Raw genomic sequence first — 18516 nt, forward strand, 5'->3', positions numbered from 1 at the left:
TAGGAAGAGGATAGTAGAATCAAACTTGCAATTGACAAGATGGAATGCATTTTAGCTGCAAATGGCTGACTGACTGGCTGTCCCAGGTGAGTAATTCTATCTGGGAGGGGCTCACTGCTAGCTGGAGTTCTTTTGTGCCACTTTGCCCTGCAGCATACTGCTTATACAAAATGCCTCTACAATCTCCTATCCCAAAGTGCAAGCTCTGAAAGAAACAACCAGAGTCCTCCTGAAACCTCAGATATTGCTCAACAGAGCTGGTTTGAGGCGTTATGGATGTGTTTTCCACTGTTAATGCCCCTTGAGGAGTAAATTCCCCAGCCGGTGTTAGACTTCTGATTTATTTCTCGACTCTCAGTACAAACCCAACTACTGACTGTTAAAATTGGCTGAGACTTTGGCACGGTCCCATTGTGTTGGTTAATGGCTGGGACATGTCAGAGGCAACTCCTGCCTAAGTGTGGGCTACTAGATAAGGATGCTGGGCGTTGCCCTTAGAAGAAGAGGGAGACTCCCCTTGCCTAACTGCTGTGTTTTTGAGCAGCACCAGGACTGCAAGTCCTAACCAATATGATAGGGGCACCCTCACTCGGAAAGTCATGGCTCCTCTCAAAGGCAATTGCTGCCAGACCCAGCAGTCCCTCTTTTGCTGCACACCTTGCTGCTATTGTATCTCATCTTCTCCCTCAATGGGACATGGGGGGCCCCATCCCTGGTACATGGTAGCTCAAGAGCTAGTGGTATGATATAAAAAGCCTGCACACCTAGTGCTGGCACCACCTAAATGAAGAGGAAGTTAACAAGCTCCTCACGAAATGTAGAATGCCCATAGAAGCAGCCTGGGTACTTCTCAGCACCATAGCATAGCAACATGCGAAAGCGATAGTTCTAGCTCTCGGAGTCTAGGGGACAACCTTAATGATCCTGCTGCCATCGCGCTAGTGAAAGCCAACCCCAGTCCTAGTGAGGTCGATTGGGATTGGGACACCCTAGAGAAAGAAACCTGTGTTTCTGGCAGCTGGGGATGTACACAGCAAATCCTTCTGGTAACAACTCATAAGGTCAAATCAGTGGGGGATAATAGAGAAGTAGAAACTGAAACTCGAAACTTTACACTTCTCAAGATTAAAAATATTTTAAAAGACTTTGTACGATAGGATGGAGAGAAAGGTTCTGACTGGCTGTTGAGAATGTTTAATACTGGCTCTGAGCTGCTACCTGCATCCACAAAACTAAGGCAACTAGCCAGTATTTCCAAAGACCCCATTACTCATAACGTTTTTAAAGATTTCCAGAGCCTAAGGGCCAAATTCTTGAGAGACATGAGTGACCCAGATCCCCCCATTCACAAGGGGCTGCCCCAGGACCCATATCACTTTGTCAACCAGAATCAAAGCAAAGTCTGCTACTGCAAACCCAGTGCCATAATTGAGGCTTCCAATGATGAAGGGAAGTATAACTCCCAAGCCACTAGCCCTAAAAATACAGGGGAAGAATCCCTTCCCCTGCCTACTTGGATTTTTATGGCTTGTAGTCAAGCTCACTATTTTATCCTGGTTATTACTGCAAAAACTCAAAGCCAGCAGAAGACATTAGATGAAACCCAACTCCTTCTCTGTCAGATTGATATGGTCTAACAGGTCTATCACTTCCTTGAACATAGCAACCCAGATGACCTAGATTTTATCTCCAACCCTGAAAAGGCCCTAATGACTCCTAATCCAGAGAATTCTTCCTACAAGGAGCCCCCAAATGACAAGGTCATGCTTCTCCAGCTTGTGGGGACCTCCTGTACTATTCAGGAGGCCCTAAAGAAAATAGACATGGTGACCTGCCATGAAGGAAACGTTTATCCAGACTCCCAGATTTTACAGTACCAGGTGGCCCACAATCTCAACACCAGCCTTCAGGTGCCAGGCCCCACAATTCACCTCACAGAGCACCCTTCCCATCTCTGGGTCCTGGAGCCCCCCTGCCAATCCTGCCAGGAAGAAATACTTGGGGCTATTCTAAATAGCAGAGGGCCTTGTACAGGCAGCTATACCAACTGGGAATCCTTAGTGATCTTATATTTGGACAGCCCTGGCACAAGACTCTCTCTTTAAAACAGTAATTACCTCAGTACAGAGACCCATCTCAATGGCCCAGGGGCCTTCAGAGAGTCCTGAGGCTCCCTCTCCCCCAAACAGCTTCTCCAACCTGCCAGCTTGGCAGCCCCCAAAGCATTACCCTATGGACTCCATGGCTCCCTGGAGCTTGTCTTACCTCCCAGGGACAATCAGCTATTTATGATCCAGGTAATCCACTGAGACAAAGGCAATAACCAGACATTCTTGACTCTAGTAGACACAGGAGCGCAAGTCACAGTGGTTCCAAGTAGCCCTTCTAAATTCCCCAAGTGAACCTCATGTATCCTACAAATCACAGCAGATAGAACTCTAATGGGAGTACAAATTAAACTAAATTTGTCTCTTAGCACCATATTTCTAAGACAGTTGCCAGTGGCAGTAGCCGCACTGGCTCTCTCTTTTCCTGTTATTGATATGGATGCCCTCACTCAGCAACATGCCTTGTGAAATAAATTCTTGCCCTTTCTCATGGGAGTTTCCGAATAGGAACCTATCCAAGAGCCTCCTCCAGTAAAAGTAGCAAATATACCACAAGATCAACTGAAACAATGTATAAAGGGCTTTTGAGCCATCATTAGAAGTATGCTCGACACCTAGCTCATTAGGTCCATTATATCATCCATGAATAGCCCTATCTGGCCGGTGTTAAAACTAGCCACTGATGAATAGAGATTAACAATTGACTATTGAAACTTAAATACACAGATTGATACTGCCGTTAAGGCACCCATTCCCAATATTATAGAGATGACAAATGACATCCAAAGAGCTCAGGGCTCCTACTTTGCTGTCCCAGGTTTAGCCAACACGTTTTACTCAGACACATTTGGCATTATATAACTGATGTCCTACTATGGGGGCCCTCTAAGGATGCTGTAACACCATATCTACAGCAGAGATGATAGGCCATTACCCCGCATAAGATTCAAGGACAAGCCACTTCTGTCAAGTTTCTTGACATAGTGTGATCAGTTGAGGGCCACAAAATTTCTCTCACTGTAAAACAGCAGCCCCTCACAATTAAGCTTCCCACTACACAATGGCAGACACAGCACATACTAGGTCTCTTCATCTTTCAGAAGTAACACATTCCACACATATCCATTCTACTTAGGCCTATTTCTGCCATTACACACAAACTGGCTTCTTTCCATTGGGGAGAACCTCAACAAACTGCTTTCTGGCTAGTACAAGTCATACAACAGGCCCTGCCTTTAGTCCCTCTGGGTTCAGACGTCCAAGTTTAATCATTGGCAAAACTTGACCTATGCTTCACGGATTCTCTGGACTAGGCATGTCTCTCTTTGGCTACCCATGGGTTTTTGACCTATACATCTGCCACAGACAGCAGCCTGGTACACACCACTTGAGTGCCAAATCTTAGGCCTACTGAGCTCTTTTATAGACAGAGGCATTAATAGGCTCAGCCAATACTGCTTTGAACACAAGTCCCCATCCTGCCTTGAGTCAAGAATTCAAGCCAGCAGAGGCTCAGAAAGGCCATGGAGGCCTCACAGTTAAAATGGAAATGTTATATTCAGGAAAGGGCTAAACTTGATGTCAAAAGCCTTTCCAAATTACAGGAGGCTGTGGATACACCCAAGCGTATCCTCTTGCCCACTGACATGGAAGTACACCTAGAGGCACCCCTACTGCCGGCCTCTTTAGCAGTTTGGGTATCCCCTTGGGACCAGCTCTCTGACATGAAAAGGAAGTTAGTGTTCTTTCTCAATGGTAGCACCACCATTGTACATAATAAAGCCTGCTGGACGGCTGCAGTATATCACCCTGCTACCAACAAACCCTAGTCAAGGAGGGCTCTCCCGGCTCAGCGCAACTGGCAGAGTTGTTGGCAATGCATCAGACTCTACAAGAGGCCATAAAAATGAGATTCCCAAGGACCCACATTTTTACTGATTCCTGGGCTGTAGTCAATGGGCTTTCAGTCTTGTCCGGATAACGACAAAGAATAATTCTATGACTCAGGGAAAGCCTCTCTGAGGTGTCTGCACTTGGAAAGAGATAGCCAACTCACACATGCCAATTTTGGTCACTCATGTCTGTACACACACAGGTAAAGAAACACCAGAAGCACATTATAATAACGTTACAGATTCCTCATCCAAAATACACACCTGTTCCAAGGCTCCACATGAGCCACCTCCCAGAATACCAGACAAAGTCCAGGACACAACAATTCCTGATACCCACTAGCAGAGTTGGCCCATATTACATCAGGCCATAAGGAAGTGACAGTACTCACTAAATGGGCATTCAGGTATGGCATTCCCCTCACCCCAGCTCTAGCCAAAGTAGTGGTAATTAATTACCCCCTTTGCTCCAAAACAAGACTCTAGAAAGCTCCTAGATGAGGACATGTGCCCCAGGGTAACAAATCCTACTCATGCTGGCAAATTGTTTTTATTGGGCTGCTGCCCTCTGTTACAGCTAGCAGGTATGCAACCACCATCATCGGTACCTTCACTGGGCTCCTGCTCCCTCCAGAAACAGTTTGCCATCATGTAATATGCTTTTTAACCGGGTATGTACTTGTCACCGTTAGCCCACCTGATGTCATAGATTCAAATCTAAGTTCCCATTTCACCTTCCAAGATGTTCAGTCATGGGCTCTAGAACATGGAATCTTGTGAAATTTCTACTCAGCTTACCAACCCCAACCAGCTGGACTTATGGAGAGGCACAATGGCCTACTCAAAAGGCTCTTCAAGCTTTTAAACAATAAGTGGTCTCCCAAATAGACAAAAAATTTACCCCAGGCTCTAAGACTGCTTTATTGTGGTCCCCAGGTTTCCAGATACCCTACACCAACTACCAATCTCTGGATTATGAAGGTGCCATCCACAAATAGTCCTTACAATTAGCTTATCAATGTGCTCAGAATGTATTTGCATTGTTGATGGAGTCCCCACAAAGCTCCGTCATGGACATTACACTCTCCTTTACAAGGAGCACCTCTGATGATCTGTTGGAGCTCACTGAGATCTGCTCAATAAGCGATAGAACCCATGCTTGTAACTCCATCCTGAGTCAGGCCTCTAGCATACGTACTCAGAATTTAACACCAGCCCAAGTGTTTACCAATGGAGGTGACTACACCTCAGATGGTGACTCCACAACCCAAGAGAACAACATTGGAGACAACACGACACAACCTCACTGAATGTTTGGACTTTCCCCTCCTGGGTCACCTCTGCACTATGCAGGCAATAACTGCGGTGACTCAACCTTGAGGCCAAATTGCAAAAATGCCTTCAGTTCATTGACTCTGAGAACCTTAGAGTACTATTTTTCTGAAATAGCTGATTGCTTGCCTCGTGGACCTTGCCTCTATCAAAACACTTGGAAAACCTAAGTCCCCTGCTGACTACCTGGCATCACTAGATGGCATTTCACCTTTATAGCAAGCCAAAAAATGTATTCTAAGCCACACTAGCCACAATAAGGTACTTCTTCGTAAAGCCCTTAGCTTGACCTGTTTATGTCCCATGTTTAGGGACCTCTTCCTGCTTTGTTTGCTGCTTAATAACCTAGATTATAGCTTTTGTTTTTCACCTGACACATCCACAGCAGACTCTACTCCCCCTGGCTTTTTTAAGTTCCACGTGTAAGTGATATCATACTGTATTTGTCTTTCTCTGTCTGACATTTCATTTGGCATAATGCCCTCGATTTTTATTAGTGTTGCCACAGATGGTAAATTCTCTTCTTTTTCATGGCAGAATAATATTCCATTCTGTATATATAACACATCTTCTTTATCCATTGATCCGTTGATAGACCCTTAGGTTGCTTCCATATCTTGGCTATTGTGAATAATACTGCAATGAACATGGGTGTGCAGATAGCTCTTTGAGATATTGATTTAAATTTGTTTGTAGATATACCCAGGAGTAGAATTGCTGAATCATATGGTAGTTTCATTTTTAATTTTTCAAGGAATCATCACACTGTTTTCCATAGTGGCTATACCAATTTACATTCCCACCAACATTGTACAATTTTTCCCTTTTCTCCACATCCTTACCAATATTTATCTCATAATTTTTTTGATTATAGCCATCCCCAAAGGTGTGACGTGATATTTCATTGTGGTTTTGATTTGCACTTCCTCGATGATCAGTGATGTTAAGCACCTTTTCACATACATGTTGGCCATTTGTAGTCTTCTTTGGAAAAAACGTCTATTCAGGTCCTTTGCTTTTTTTTAACTGGATTATTTGCTCTTTTACTATTGAGTTGTATGAGTTCTTTACATATTTTGCATATTAACTCCTTATTGGATATGGTTTGCAATATTTTCTCCCATTGTGTAGGCTGTCTTTTCAATTTATTGATTGTTTCCTTCACTATGCAGGAGCTTTTTACTTTGACGTAGTCCCACTTGTTTATTTTAGCTTTTGGTGTCTTAACACACAAACTCATATCCAAGATCAGTGTTGAAGATCTTTTATCCTTGTGTTTTCTGAAAGAATTTCATAGTTTCAGGTGTTACATTTAACTCTTTGATCCAATTTGAGCTCATTTTTGTGAGTGGTTTAAGATAGGGGCCATTATTTTGCATGTGGATATCCACTTATTCCAACACCATTCATTGAAGAGACTTACCTTTCTGTGTTGTGTGTTCTTGGTGAACTTGCCCAAATTTAATTGACAAAAAGCCACCCAAAAATATATACATTTATGTTTGGGTTCTCTGTTCTGTTCCACTGATCTATGTGCTCATTTTTCTGCCAGTAGCATACTGTTTTGATTACTACAGCTTTGTAATATAGCTTGAAATCAGGAAGTGTGATGCCTCCATTTTTGTTCTTTCTTCTCAGTATTACTTTGGCGATTTGGGGTCTTTTGTGTTTCAATAAAATTTTTAAGATAGTTTCTTCTATTTCTGTGAAAAATGCCTTTGGAATTTTGATAGGCAGTGTATTGAATCTATAGATGGTTTTGAGTGGTATGCACATTTTCACAACATTAATTCTTCAAACCTGAGAACATGGGATACCTTTCCATTTATTTGTGTTTTCTTCAATCGGTCATCAATGTCTTATAGTTTTCAGCATATTTGTCTTTCATCTCCTTGGTTAAATTTATTACTAAGTCTTTTATACTTTTTGTTGCTGTTGGAAATGGTAGTGCTTTCTTAATATCTCTTTCAGATAACTTGATGTTAGTGTATAGAAACTGAACTGATTTCTGTACACTGAGTTCATATTGTGTAACTTTATTGAATTCATTTATTAGTTCTAACAGTTTTTTGGTGGAGTTCTTAGAGTCTTTTATATATAAGATCAAGTCATCCACAAACCAATAATTTTACTTTATCCTTTCTGATTTTGATGCCTTTTATTTCTTTTTCTTGCCTAATTCCTCTGGCTAAAATTCCCAGTACCATGTTGAATAGAAATAGTGCAAGTGAGCATCTTTGTCTTCTTCCTGATTTTAGAGGAAAGGCTTTTAACTTTTCTCCATTGAGTATGATGTTAATTCTGGGCTAGTCACATATGTCCTTTATTATGTCAAGGAACATGCCTTCTACACGTAATTTGTTGAGACTTTTTACCATGAAAAGATGTAAAATTTTGTCACATGCTTTTTCTCCATCTATTAAAATAATTATATGATTTTTATCCTTCATTATGTTCATGTGGTGTATCGTTTTTACTGATTTGTGTATGTTGGATCATTCTTGCATCCCAGGGATGAATCCCACATGAACATTGTGTATGCTCCTTTTAATGTACTCTTGAATTTAGTTTGCTATTATTTTGCTGAGTATTTTTGCATCTGTAATTTTCCTTTCTTGTAGTGTCCTGGCTTGGTATCAGGGTAATGCTGGCATTTGGATATGGTCCTTTCTCTTAAATTTTTTGGAAGATTTTGAGAAAGATTGATATTAATTCTTCTTTAAATGTTTGGTCACATTTACCTGCGAAGTCATCTGGTCTTGGGGTTTTTAATTTTGGAAGATTTTTGATTACTGTTTCAATCTTCTCACTCATTATTGGTCTGTCTAGATTTTCTATTTCTTCATGATTCATTCATGGTATATAGAATTTTTCTAGAAATGTATCCATGTCTTCTAGGTTATCCAGTTTGTTGGCATATAACTGTTCATAGTAGTCTCTCACAGTCCTTTGTATTTCTGTGGTGTCAGTTGTAATGTCTCCTCTTTTATTTCTGATTTTATTTATTTGTCATCTCTCCTTTTTTCCAATTTAGTCTAGCTAAAATTTGTCAATTTCATTTATTTTTTTCAAAAAACTACCTCTTTGTTTTGTTGATCTTTTCTATTATTTTTCTGATCTTTATTTCATTTATTTTTACTCATATTTGTTTTCTTCTTTCTGCCAACTTTGGGCTAGTCTGTTCTTCTTTTTCTAATTCCTTGAGGTGTGGAGTGAGTTTGTTTATTTGAGATCTTTCTTGTTTTTTTTTTTTTTTTTGAGGAAGATTAGCCCTGAGCTAACATCTGCTGCCAATCCTCCTCTTTTTGCTGAGGAAGACTGGCTCTGAGCTAACATCTGTGCCCATCTTCCTCTACTTTATATGTGGGACGCCTACCACAGCATGGCTTGCCCAGCAGTGCCATGTCCCCACCCAGGATCCAAACCAGTGAACCCCAGGCCACCAAAGCGGAACGTGTACACTTAACCGCTGCTCCACCAGGCCAGCCCCTCTTTCTTGTTTTTTGATGTAGGCATTTATCACTGTATATTTCAGTCTTCGCACTGCTTTTGCAGCATCCCCTAAGTTTTGATATGTTGTGTTTCCATTTTTTGTTTCTTTCAAGATATTTCTTGATTCCTTCTTTGACCCATTGGTTGTTCAGGAATGTGTTGTTTAATTTCCATGTATTTGTGAATTTTCCAGGTTTCCTCTTGTTATTGATATCTAGTTTCATATCATTGTGTTTGCGAAAGATACTTGATATAATTTCAATCTTTTTAACTTTGTTTAGACTCATTTTCTGTCCTATCATATAATCTATCCTGGTGAATATTCCATGTGTACTTGAGAAGAATGTGTATTCTGCTGCTGCCAGATGGAGCATTCCATAGATGTCTGTTAGTTCCACTTGACCTAAAGTGTGGTTCAAGTCCAACATTTCTTTGTTGATTTTCTGTCTGAATGATCTGCCCGTTGTTGAAAGTGGGGTATTGGAGTCCCCTACTACTATTCCCTTGTGTCTAATGTAAGCATTTAGTGTCATATATTTCCCACTGAGCACTCCTATAGGTGCATCCTGCACATTTTGATTTTTTATATTTTCATTTTTATTCAGTTCAATGTACTTTTTATTTTATTTTTTGAGATTTCCTCTTTTAGGCATGTATTATTTAGAAGTATAATTTCCAAGTGTGTGGAGATTTTCCTTTTGTCTTCCTGTTATTGATCCCTAGTTAAATTCCAATATGGTTATAAGGCATACTCTGTGTGATTTCAATTTCTTAATTTGTTGAAGTTTTATATTTTTTTAATGTCCCCAGATATGATCTATCTTCATGACTGTTTCATGAGCACTTGAAAAAAATTGTATTCCTTTGTCATTGTGTGGAATGTTCTATATATGTCAACTAGTTTTTGTTTGATGCTTTTTTTTTCAGATCTTCTGTATCCTTGCTGATTTTCTGTCTTGGAGCTCTATTAATTGCTAACAGAGGGTGTAGAAGTCCCCAAGTATAACTGTAGAGTTTTCTATTTCTCCTTTTAACTCTATCAAATTTTTAATTATGTATTTTGATGCTCTGATGTTTGGTGTATGCTCATTTTGGAATGCTGGGTCTTCTTAGTGGAATGATTATTTTATCATTATGTAATGTCTCTCATTGTTCCTACTAATTTCCTTTGCTTTAAAATCTACTTTGTCTAATATTAATATAGCTACTCCTGCTTTCTTTTCATTCATGTTTGCATGATACATCCTTTTTATCCCTTTACTTTCACTCTACCTTTATGGTTATGTTTGAATTGAGTTTCTTATAAACAGTACATAGTTGGGTCATAGGTTTTTGTTTTTTATTTTAATCCATGTTGCTAATATCTTCTTTTTAATTGGTGTATTTAAACCACATAATCTTATGATAGTTATTGATATATTAGTGCTTAAATCTGTCATTTTATTATTTATTTCATTTTTGTTTTTTTCTGTTTCTCTTTCCTCTACTTGTCTTTTTTGGCTTTCTCATGGATTACTTGAAAATTTCTAGGATTCCTTCTTGATTTGTTTATGGTATTTTTGACTATATCACTTTGTATAACTTTTCCACTGGTTGCTCTTGGTATTACGATATATATTATAACTTTACTTAATCTATTGGTATCAACATTTAGCACTTTGAATGAAATGTGGATATTTTACTTCCATTTAGGTCTCTTTAGCCTCTCTTCTTTGAAAACCATTGTCTTAAGAACATAATGATGTAATAAATTTTTTTCAATTATTTTAATTCTCATGTTCCTTTCTGCATTTGGATGTGCTATACTCTCTGCTTGGTGTGTTCTTTCCTTCTCTCACTGCCTAGTTAGTCTCTGGACATCCTGCTTATCCCAAATGAAATATTACTTCCTCAGGGACACTCGTCCTGACCTGTTATCTCAGCAAAAGTCTATGATACAGGAACTCAACCAGTTCTCCCTTTTACTAAATCTCATTGTTGGAATTTTAACATCCATGTAAATTTATTTGGCTAATGGCGGTCTTTTCTACTAGAATGAATGCTACATGTAAGCAAATGCCACATGTGCTTTTGCTCACTGATGTATCCCTAGCACTTAGTACTTTGCTGAGCACATGGTATTTATCCACCAAGTAGTTACTGAGTGAATGAATAAACCTCTATGAACTGTGGTTTCTTCATCCGAGTTATTAATGTACAGTTTTTTTTTAATTTGTATTGAGAATTACAGGAGATGATGTGTATGAAGATGCACAGGAAGATTATAGAAAACGTGAAGAATAGACAGTAGATACTATTGTTGAAAGATACAAGGAAATTATGATATGAATGAATGAAATTAGTATTCAATACTGTATGCTTTGAATTTGAGGTGATTGCAGGCCATCCAGGTTGAAAGGTCAAGGAGCTGGCTTGTAATATTAAACTGGAACTTCATGAACAGTATAGAGACCTAGATTTAGGGTTTGAAAAGAGAAATTGCTAGACTGTTGGCCTATATAACACTCTTTAAAATGCATTGGTCACTTTGTCACAACATAAAGCACTTATAGAACTATTCGTGTATGCTTAATCATTTTGATAAAATGTTTATTTGTCTTTTTATTTCTCCATTTTTTCCCCCTAAGTTTTTATTCATTCTTGGCCAATTATTCTTGCTCTGTATTACTTAGGATATTAAATAATTTGGAAAGATCCTCAAAATATATATCACCTCAGGCTTTAACTCTTGTCTTTTTGTTGTGCACTGGTAATTTGAGACAGTCAAATAATTTTTTAAATGTTTTAAATTTCTAAATACATAGATCAGCCTTAATTGTCTGAAATCCATTTAAAAATTTATAACCCAATCTTAAAATCCTTAAATAATCCAGATCATATGATTCTATTGCTTTTTATCAAATTTCTCTAACTTGCATTAATTAAAATTTAATCACAAAACTTTAGCATAGAAAAATCAAATAATACATAGACAATGTTATTGGAAAACATAACAAAAAACCATATTTTCACACATGAAATCACTGTTAGCCTCTTAGTGTATATTCTCTGTATTCTCTTGCATAGCTTCCTCTATCCTTGACAAAAGATTTTATGGGCACCTACTATTTGCCAAGGAATATTTCAGATACTGGATATACACGGCCAAGAAAATGGATAAAACTCTTTGCCCTCAAGTGCCTTGTATTCTAGTGTCAGAAGGTATGACATAAATGTGTGTCATGACACAGGATGATTAGCGCCATAAAGAAAAACAAATAGAGTAAGGGATTTGAGGCAGATACAGGATTGTGTTGGTCACTTGGCTAAGGATTTCAGGGAAGACTTCTCTTATGAAAAGATATTTGAGGATTTCTGAAGTGAAGAAAAAGCCATCTCGGGGGTAAAAGCACTCTAGAAAAAAATGAGAAATTAATAAATTTTCTCTTGCACTTGCTTCTGTACTGTTCCATGTACAAAGGCATAAGCCCAAGGAATGTCTGAGATATCCTGCAATTGTACTGCAGATTACAAACTTTCTCCTGGCCAAACGTGGAGAAGGGGTTGTGTTTTATTTTTAATGTTTAAGTAGCAGGTCATTTTCACGTTAAAATGATGAGGGTGAAACTACTTTCAATTAATGCTCATTACCTGTTGTGTTTTGTTGTCATTTATATTCAATCAAAGTTTATTTCCATTTTTCTGCATACTAGGTATTGTATTAGGTACTGGAGATTCAGAGATAACTAAAATAAAATGCTTACCCTGAAAGAGCTCTCACTGTATCAGGGGAAACAGATCTTTACACAAATAAGTATAACAAAATCTGAAAGGTACTCTAATAGAAGTTGCATAGAGGAGCAGATGATTAACTCTGCTCAGGTGGCAGCATCAAGAAGAACAATATAAAGGAGCTGATGTTGGGTCAAGGTTTTAAAAGATAAATAGGAGGAGTGATGCCAGCATCATGGTGGCATAAATATCCATTATTCTTGTCCCCCTTTTCAACAATAAAAACTTGGCAGCCATTCACAAACAGAAATGCCTCTGTGGGAGTTGGATGACCCAGCAACATACATGCCAAGGGACTTGGACAGAGTCTCACCCACATGTACATTGGGAAATAGGCAGAAGGACTTTGGTACCAGCTGTGGAAACTACGGGAGACTTTGAACTGGTTACAGCCCCTCTTGGCCACGGTCTGAGGGCACCTACAGGATACTAACTTGGGTGGTCACCTACGGATGAGAAAGCCTTCATGCAAGTCTATGATTCAAGAGGAGAAGTTCCTGCATTCTTCTGAAGCAAAATAAATATGAGTTTGGATGCACTGGAGTGAGTGAGAGGAATAGCTTGACTTTGCCCGCATCACCACTTCCCCAAGGTGGGACATCATAGGGCCAAAAAAGACTTGTAATTTCTCCCGTAGGAGAAAGGAAGAGCCAATGAGTAAATGTGCAGCTTCCCCAGCTGTGCGCAACACTACCAAAGAAACTCATTTCTCTCTCACGGCATCCAGAGTATTAAATTGGGAGCTCCATAACCGGGGAGAGGTAGCAGATTGAAAAAGCAGCAAATAAGATTTCCAGAGGGCATTAAAGAGATAAGGTTTCTGCTGACTGTACTCTGAACTCCATCAGGATGCCTGCCCATAAGCTGTGGGAAAAACCTCACCTGCAGATTCCCCCAGCTGCTGCATGGGCACCCCCAGTGTGCCATATGCTGAACCCACACCTCCTCCCACTCTACAGCTGGCTCCCTGAACAGAATAGAGAGCCCAGAAATAAACCTCATTATATAAAGTTAACTAATATTTGACTAGGAAACCAAGAATGCTCAATAGGGAAAAGATAGTGTCTTCAATAAATAGTGCTTTATATATGGTGTTTCAGTAAATAACCATATGCAAAAAAATCAAATTGGACCTTTGTGTTATACCGTTCACAGAAATGAACTCTAAATGGATTAATGACTTAAATATAAGACCTGAAAACAGTACTCCTAGAGTAAAACATATGGGAAAAATTCCCTGTCATTGCTCTTAGCAATAATTTTTTTCTATGTAACACCAAAAGCACAAGCAATAAAGGCAAAAATAAATAAGTGGGACTGCATCAATCTAAAAGCTTCGGCACAGCAAAAGAAACAACAAACAAAATGAAAAGTCACCCTACAGAATGGGAGAAAATATTTGCAAACCATATATCTGGTAAGAGGTTAATATCCAAAATATAAAAAGAACTTATACAAATCACTAAAAAACCCAAAAAGTTCAATTAAAAAATGAGCTGAGGAACTAAGTAGACATTTTTCCAAAGAGGAAATACAGATAGCCATGAACATGAAAAGTTACTGGACATCACTAATCATTAGGGTGATACAAATCAAAACAACCATGAGATATCACCTGACACCTGTTAGAATAGCTATCATCAAAATGACAAGAGATAACAAATGTTGGCAAAGATGTGGAGAAAAAGGAGATCTTATGTACTGTTGGTGGGACTGTAAATTGGTACAGCCACTATGGAAAACAGTATAGAGGGTCCTCAAAAAATTAAAAATAGAACTACTGTATGATCCAGCTATTCCACTTTTGGGTATATATCCAAAGGAAGTGAAAACAGAATATTGAAGAGATATCTGCACTTTTATGTTTATTACAGTGTTATTCACAATATCCTAGATATGGAAACAACCTAAGTGTTCATCACAGAATCAATAGACAAAGATGTGTGTGTGTGTAGATATATATATATACATATATACCTACACACACACACACACACACAAATACAAAATGAGATGTTATTCAGCCATGAGAAAGGATGAAATCCAGACATTTGTACACCATAGATGGACCTCCTTGAGGGCTTTATATTAAGTAAAATAAATCAAACAGAGAAAATCAAATAGTCTGTGATATTACCTACATGTGGAATCTAAAAAAAAGCTAAATTCATAGATACAGAGAATAGAATGGTGGATACTAGGGGCTATGTGGTGGGGGAAATGATGAGATGTTGGTCAACAAGTACAAACTTCTAGTTATAAGATGAATAAGTTCTAGGGATCTAACACAGAGTATTGTGATTATAGATAACATTACTGCACTATATACTTGAAAATTGCTAAGAGAGTAGATCTTAAGTGTTCTCACCACAAAAAAAGAAATTGTAGTTTGGTGACATGATGGAGGTGTTAGCTAACATTCCAATGGTAATCGTATAGCAATACATAAGTGTATCGAATGAAACGACATGTTTTACATCTTAGACTTACACAACGTTATATGTCAATTATATCTCAACAGAGTTTGAAAAAAAGAAAAGATTAATAGAAGTTCACCATGTAGATAATGGTGTGCAGAAATGCATTAAAGACAGAGGGTATTTGAAAAGGTATGGAAGTACAAACAACACGGCATGTTCCAGGAACTGCAAATAGTCTTACAGGGCAAAAGAAGGAAGAAATTGAATTTATCTCCTATCGGAATGTCAGCTCTGTGGCACCAGAGGCATAGATCTGCTTTTGCACTAATGTACTCCAAGAGCCTACAACAGCTTCAGTACCAGCGCAGGCATTCATTAAGTTATACAAAAGAATGAAGTTGGGAATGTAAGTTGGCGTTGCATCGTGAAGGATTACTTGTTTCTCAGAATGTAAGCAATGCAGTTTGATATTTACTTTCAAAATATTTTCTTTACTATTTTCCATCAATTTCAGGAAATGAATACTCATGGTTTTCATATTCTGTCTCTCTTAATTCATCTATATCTGTGATTGCTGCAGTTCTGTTAAGATTCATTTTAAAGACATAAAACTCAGAATAAAGGAAGCTTCAATGAAAGCAATCCCTTACTTGTCTTACATATAAACTTAGGCAAAGCATAACTGTATATTACTTGACTAAAAAAAATCCAACCTAAATATGTTCCAAACTTTGCAACATCTTGTTCAAAAAGGTTATACTACGTCACATTTTTCTGAACCTTTAAGAAATACTAATGAATAATGATAACAAGACCTAAAACTTTGGTCTGATGATAAAATTTTACGTTGGTATAAATTTGACTCACTTTTACTTTACTTCTGATTATTATCTCTTTTTTTCCCATGGATATTTCTTGGTTAGTCCTTTTTATTTTGAGAGTGTATATGTATATACACACACACACACACACACAGCTGTAATCACAATCCCAACTATTATACATAGGGACACATCATACTTCATGTCATTAAAAACTTTTACTACTATAATGCATGTAAAATAAGTTATTCTTTATGTACAATGTTAACAAATCCAGAAGTCATTCATTTTTATTCACCGTTCATTGTTTTATACATCAGCACCTTTTCCTTTGACCATTTCTAACAGCTTCCAATTTATAACATTCATTTTTATATTCTCAACACAGTAATCAAATCTTTAGACCTTGAGGAAAAGAACAAAATTAAAGCTATTAACATGTTAGAGAACGGTTTGATTTACTCATTATAAATGATTCTGAATCTGAGAAGATCATAACAGATGCCTACAGGGATGGAGAATTTTGACTAGCAGTGTCAGAAGAGACAAGGATAAAGAAGGCATTTCTATACATTTTTAAATGACATTAAGAAATGTTGAATTCTAATTGGACAAAAGCAAGTAATAATCATAAGTGCATGTTAATATGTCTGCAAAATGAATACCAAAATTAATAGACTTGACAAGGCTTGGATAATGTACTTATGAATCATTTCCCTAAATTTTAACTTTTGGTGACAAAAAGTACTTTTTACATTTATCTCTACATTGTTTTTTTATCAAAAGTGGGTTTTTTTTAAATCAAGTTTCATGAGACCATGAATTACAAAATATTTGGGGCTGGCCGGGTGGCATAGTGGTTAAGTTTGCATGCTCCACTTCAGTGGCCCGGGGTTCATGGGTTCAGGTCCCGGGCGTGGACGTACACACCACTCATTAAACCTTGCTGTGGTGGCATCCCACATACAACATAGAGGAAGATTGGCACAGATGTTAGCTCAGCGACAATCTTCATCAAGTAAAAAAAGGAAGATTGGCAACAGATGCAGACATATACCCATACATTTGGAGGACAAGAACATGGAAATTAAAATATGATAATAAAATAACCAAAAGAAGAAAATACCTGTATTTTGAATGCATTATGTTCAAGTTCCTTAACATCATGTAAATAGTAAGAGCAGATAAGCATGGATGAATGAGAAAGTGTTTTTATAATACTGCAAAAATTAAATATTGCCTAAAATAGCCATTCTGTATCAGTTTTGCAAACCTAATTTTAAAAATAACCCTCTATTTCCTCACTAAATGATTTTGCCTCATATAAGGGTAGGTATTGGAGAGGGGGTAGATTTCAATTCTGGATTGAACACAGTTCAGACATTCAGAACAAGGATAAAGCATTACAAACAACTCTCGGAAACTATTTCACTACATTGTTTAAAGTAAGGGTTTTATTTTGGGGGGTTTTTTTTTGGTGAGGAAGATTGGCCCTGAGCTAACTAACATCCATGCCAATCTTCCTCTATTTTGCATGTGGGGTGCCTCCATAGTGTGGCTTGATGAGCTGTGCACAGGTCTGTTCCCAGGACCTGAATTAGTGAACCTCAGGCCACTGCAGTGGAGTGCACAAACTTAACCACTATGCCACCAGGCCAGTCCCTGTTCAAAGTGAATTTTTAATATCTCCATAAATCTACAGCATAAACATTGTGATACAGACCACCTGAATTAGAGCCTATTTACAATGTCCTCCTGAAGCAATAACTATATCTAACATTTAAAATTCAAGCATAAGAAACACACTGCTTCTCCGTTTTAAAAATATATTATTTTTATTCGTTTAGAGAACACATTGTGAAGGACTTAAAACTCAAAACTCTAAATTTTATAGTTACAATTGCAAAATGGCAAATGACTACTGATACATTGGTTCATTAACTAATTTTATCCTCTTTATAAAATCTTATCTGACGTTCCTTAACCAAAATATATTTAATTAACTGGTTATTTTATCTTAACATATTTGATCAAACTCTAATTACTCTAAACTATAACTCACTAATCATCTTGAGAATGTACATTTCCAGGAATAAATACCTTTCCTAATCTACTTACATAGCATTTAACAAACGCACACCATGCAATTGTGCAAAGGCTATTTGATGACAATGGCAATGAATTATTTGTGTAGATTTAATATTTCATCCTGCAACAGCTATATTGAAAATTGAATATGGCTGATGGAAGATATTAGGCTAAATGTTTCTTTAAATAAGATTTCTTTTTTTTTTTTTGCTTTGCTGGAACTTTTTTTTAATTTATTTTTTTAATTGCAGTAACATTGGATTATAACATTGTATACCTTTTGGGTGTACATCATAATATATTCCGAATTCTGTGTAGATTTCCAAATGGGATTTATTTAGATGTTCCCAAATTACTTTTATGAGTAACTTTACTTCCCAGGGCCAGAAAAAATTGTTATTCATTTTCACATCATTGAGCACAAATGACATATAATTCTCATAATTTTAAAGTAACTCATAATAAAATGAGTCAATTAGAGAAAAACAGAATTATTCAAATTTAGTTTATTTTGAACAAAATGCTTTTAATATCCAGGAATATCTTTTGCTAAGACCTGTAATTGTGGGTTAACAATAATAATTGATTTTGA

The sequence above is a fragment of the Equus przewalskii genome, chromosome X (assembly GCF_037783145.1).
Source record: "Equus przewalskii isolate Varuska chromosome X, EquPr2, whole genome shotgun sequence".
Taxonomy (NCBI): domain Eukaryota; kingdom Metazoa; phylum Chordata; class Mammalia; order Perissodactyla; family Equidae; genus Equus; species Equus przewalskii.